Here is a 5,595-nt window from a genome sequence, read left to right on the forward strand (position 1 = left end):
AAGGCACCGTTCGCTGCGGAGGTCTTGGTGCGCCGGAGGATTCGCTGGGTCCATGCCTTTCTCGCCGAAGGCACCGTTCGTCACCGCTGCGGAGGTCCATGGCGCTCGTCGAAGGCACCCTTCGTCACCGCATCCTCGCCTCGAGTAGGGTCCTTGGCTTCCTCGTCCAAGGCAGGATTCGCTGGATAGGTCCGGGTCCTCCTGGCGCGCGTGCAGGCGGGAAAGGTGGGATCTCGGTCATCGTCGTGCAGGGAGGGGCACGGCGGCGGGCCTCAGCCACAGCACAGTCGTACGCGTTTGATTGTGTCCAAGGAGCCCATGAACAATCTTGAAATCTTGAACCGAACAAAGAGTAGTGTACGTCTTGGTCTTCGATTCCTCCAAATAATCCATCTCTCTGCTAGCTCTGCTCTGCTAAGCGATGATGGCGTGGGTTTCCATGTCGCCGTGTTGTGGCTTCGATTCACACGACACGTGCGCGACGGGCAGGGAGCGCGTTGGTGGGCGGTGTGCGCTAGCTGTTCGATAAAAATACCAACATGAACAGAGGATGAGCGGTGAGCGCAGCGGTGATGGAGCTAAAACTCACCCCAACAAAGATGAGGTGGCTATACCAGAACTAGCCTGCCTGTCAACTCTAAGAAACACAACCAAACACACCCGTCAGCTCTGCTCTGCTCCATCCACCACGTACTGCTGCTCCGTGCCTCGATCGGCGAGTGGTCCTCGTGTGTTCACCCGACGAGGCCGCCGGCCCCGGCCCCGGCCGGGCCAAGACACGAGAGGAAAGCAGCAGACGGCAGGAGCAGAGAACTGCAGAAAGGCAGAAACATCTCAGCGGCAGAATGTGAGTATTTACTGCTTCCAGACTCGCAGATGATAAACATCTCTCAGTGAAGTATGCCGCCGCTGTGGCACTGTCTTTTTTTTTTTTTTGAGGGGAATGGCACTGTCTGCTGCTGCTAGTAAACCTTATCGTTTCCCGTTCACAAAATAAAGTTTATCATTTCACATTATAGTTAGGGCCGGGCCAAACACGCGGGACTTGTTAAAACCCATTTATCCCAGCCCATCCGAGACATGTACAAGGACGGACTTTTCAAAGCAGAGGCTACGTTCCCTCAGCTTATCGGCCAGAATCAGCTCTACTTTTTTAGCAGCAATAAGTTCTGCCTAACAGAGTCGGGTACAAAGCACGCGTGCGTTTTCTCAGTCTTGAAGCGCTTAAGAGCGGGCTCCACTTGTTCAAAAACAAGGTCTTGTCAGGTCGGACTCTGGCCCGGCAAGCAGCCCAGTCGTCGGCGGCGACCATCCCGGGCCGGCCGTCTGCGTCCTCTCCGATGCCAGTCCCGTGTCTCGGGCTCCCGGAGCAGAGCTTATCAGCCCGCCCACGCGCGGCCGCAGAAGCAGAGCGCGGCCCGAACCGACGCCTCGCCCGTCGCCCCGTACCGTACCATGGCAGGCTTTGCTCGTGGCATGCATTCCGGTGCAGGTCAGAACGACCACAGACCGCAGCGGCCGATGGATCGCCTGCTGCCTGCATGCATGCTGCCCGCTGCGCAGCCGCTGACGGCCTGGCGACGGCCGGCCGGCCAGCGACGGGATCCCGGACAGGGGGCCAGCCAGAGCCAGGCCAGCCCAAGGCAGCCTGCGGCCTGCGTCGCGGCGTCGTGCAGCGCAGCCCGCAGCTTCCTGCTGTGGATCCTCTCTCCCGCAAGGCTGCAATCGCATTCACTCGCTTTTGGGTTGGCGCAGCAATAACTGCGGCATGCGCTTTGTTGCTTCGCTTCCAAGTGTCTAGGGCCCAGTTTAGTTCCAAAATTTTTGGTAAAATGGACATGGTAACATTTTCGTTGTTATTTGACAAATAGTGTCCAATCATAATCTAATTAGGCTTAAAAGATTCGTGTCGTGGATTTCGTCTAAACTGTGTAATTAGTTTTATTTTTTATTTATATTTAATACTTCATGCATGTGTTCAAAGATTCGATGTGACAGGGAATGTGAAAAATTTTATAAAATTTTTTGCAAACTAAACTGAACCTAGAGAGAGGCCGTGTAGCGCCGCGCCACGCCTGCGGCCTGCCTGTCATGTACGCATGCATGGGGGGCATGCCAGTGGCAACGCGCGCGTACATTACAGAATACACACGTACAGGTGTGCCGCCGTGCGTTGCAGGCGCCCCTGGGGACACGCATGTGCTCAAACTTATCAACTGACCTATCAATTATGACATAATATTTTTCTCTCACAACCAGAGGTGCAACCAGGGGGCTAGCGGAGCCACGCCCCCAAGGTAGATTTATTTAATATCTATATAAATATTTGAATTTATACCACAAAAAATATCAATTTCACCCATTTTTTATGAAAATATTATGATTTTGGTTATAAATAGTGTTTTTTTTAAAAAGTGGTTGAAACATATAATTATGTATATTTTATCACATTTGTCCGGCCCCCCTTAATCAAAATCGCTGGTTTCGCCTCTGCTTACAATAAAACAACTTGAGCCGGCTTATCAACCGTAGAAACCATTAGCCGAACACATGTGCTCGATATACCGACATCATATTCATATCATCGTTTGCTTCAGCTCTTTCCTAAAAAAACAAACAAACACACAGGGCTGTACGTACGTACACGTTGACACGTTGTACACAACATACTCCCTCTGTCCCAAAATAAATAATGTTTTTTTACATTCAGACATCTTGTCTGAGCGTTCGTCTTATTCAAAAATTTTATCTAAATATTATCTATGTTGTTACGACTTATTTTATCATTAGAAATATTTTATTAATATTTTATTCATTTTATAATTTACACAATTTTTTAATAAATAGATGGTCAAATATAATGTCCGAAAGTAAAAAAAACAACACTTATTTTTGGAACGGAGGGGTAGCAGGCGCAGGGACGCGCACACACACAGCACAGTGTTTTACCAGTGGCGTGACTACACAAAGGCACAGGCATTCCGGCCGGGCTGTTGATGCGTAAGGCGACGTACGTGGAGCGTCCTGTGATCGATGACGGTCACTTTTCCTCGTGGCGAGCCGATCTCCAAACAGTGGAGCGCACGGCCGCACAGGCCATGCACTCACCGAGACCGAGGTGACGTTTCGGACAGAGGGGAGCGAGCGAGTGCATGCAGGTGCAGTGATATGGCGCATGATGCGTGCATGATAGGCTGCGCGATGATCCATTCCATGCCAGTCACGCGCGCGCGTGCGTGGACACCGAGGCATGCATGCATGCACACGCGGGCAACGGGGACCCGATACCCGATACCCGACGGGTATTTGATCCATTAGGGAACGGGGATGGGATCATATCTTTACCCGCGGGGATCTAAATGGGCAAGAATCCATACCCGACGGGTATAGCGGGTACGGGAACGTTCCTTGTTTACTCGTCCCCGTTACCCGTTGGGGAACCCGACTATTTGAGCTGTCATGCGAGTATTAGGCCCAAAGAAGCTCAACATAGATATTTTGGTCCAAATCTGAATAGTCATATATATAATTTATGTGTTCTAGGAACCCTCGTTCAATTTTTGCTCACCATCTCCGCCAGCAGCACAAGCATGCCTGTCTCACGAGCGCTCGTGCCCCTCGCTTCCTCAGTTCGGTCTCTCTGCCACCTTTGCTCGTCCTCCACGTAACCTCGCTCCTTCTCCTCGGCATCCCCGAGACTCCGACACTTATACCCGGGTGAAGAAGAAATGTTTCCGATTGCAAAGCTACGACCCCAAGTGTCCTTGTTTATCGGGTATGCAGTACCCGTCGGGTATCTGTTACCCGACCGATACCCAACGGGTACGGGGATGGGCAAGAATCTATACCCGAGACAGTTAATAGGGATGGGGACGGGATGAATTCTCCGTAACGGGGAAGAGAACGTTCCGGCGATAACCGACGGGTATATACCCGTTGCCATCCCACGCCGGCCGGCGGAAAGCTAGCCACTACCCAGCGACGGCGGACCGGCCGATCGCCTTTTTCTGTTCCCAAACTCTTTTCCTCCGACAGCGGGAGGTGGTGGAGGACACATCCATGACCATATGATGGACGCGTCGACGAACTCGAACTCGAACCAGCAGATTGGAACTGTGCGGAACACCCAGGTCAAAGAGGAACAGCCTTTTGCTTGACTTCCGAGTGAGAGACTGAGAACATGCACTTGGTTTCAGGAAAAAAAAATTGTCAGAGAGCACTAACCACAGGAACATACTATATATACTAGACTATATATATCTTGCCTACAGTTAGCAGCTTTATTATGGAGCATATATATACTCCTAGGAGTACTGCATTAGTTAGGGCCTGTTTGGGATGGCTCCACTCCACAACTCCAGCAACTCCAACAAAAAAATAAAGCCAAACACCCCAACTCCAAAACTCCATGAAGCTGTCAACTCCATGGAGCTGTAGTGCAAATGGAGATAGAGTTTTGGAGCACCTCTTTTGCTGCTCCAAAACCTCCTCTTTTAAACCTCCTCGTGGAGTTGGTGGGTAATTACCCACCACTGCCACTCGTTACACACATTTGGCTACGAACCGTTATGTTCTTTCTTTCTCCTCTCGCATCTCCGTCGCGAACACGCCCCGAGCTCGTCGTTGCAAAGACATCGCCGGCGAGCCCGTCTGCCCACGCCCGCCCCCTTGCCGGCCGCGCTACCGCACCGGGCCCACGCGCTCCCCGCGCCGCCACGCGACCGGCTCTGCACGCTCCCCGGAGGTCCTCGCGGAGGCAGCCATGGCCACATCGGTTACGTGAGCTCCGGCCACGCCGACCCCGCACAAGCTCCTCGCGAGAGACAGCAATGGCTATGCCGCCCCGTGCCTCCGGCCACGGGAGCCGACAGTCATGCCCCGCCCGCCTGCCCGCCCTCCCCGTGGCAGTGGAAGCCGCCGGAGCTCCACTGACGTGCGCCCGCCCTCCTCCTCCTGCACGCGTCGGGGAAGAAGAAAGACCATCGTGTCCGAGCCGAGGTCGCCCGCTGAGGCCGACTGTCGCGCCCCCTAGACGGCCACGCGCCTGGCCGCTAGGATTTCACCCCGCGCGCCCGAGCCCGAGGAAGAAGAAAGGCTCTGATCGAGCTCTTATCCGCTCAACAGATAAGAAAAGGGGAATATGAGGATGACAGGTGGGACCATAAGTTGGGGGCAATAATGACAATTCACCTTCAAACTCCGCTTTTCTGGAGCTGGGGACACCCTCCCAGCCAAACACCTCCATCAGACAACTCCAACTCCACCCAGAGCTGGCTCCATCTGGAGTTCTGGAGTAGAGCAACTCTACCCAGAGTTGGAGCCATGCCAAACAGGGCCTTAGTATGCTTAAGCATGCTTTCTTTTGATATACATATAAGTGTAGTAGACAGTCTTTTGACTGCGTTTATCTATGTAGTCATAGCATGAACATTTCAACATTGTCAAACAATAGTTATAGTACAACTTTCCAGCTACCGACACCAAGTGAAATTACCGTTGATGATGGGCATTACCTCGAGCAGATACGATGTGATGGCGATCCCGGAAATTTGGCCGGCCGGACGGAAGCAAGCAAGCATTTCAAAATGGCCCGTT

The sequence above is a fragment of the Miscanthus floridulus genome, chromosome 6, assembly GCF_019320115.1.
Source record: "Miscanthus floridulus cultivar M001 chromosome 6, ASM1932011v1, whole genome shotgun sequence".
In the NCBI taxonomy this organism is placed as follows: domain Eukaryota; kingdom Viridiplantae; phylum Streptophyta; class Magnoliopsida; order Poales; family Poaceae; genus Miscanthus; species Miscanthus floridulus.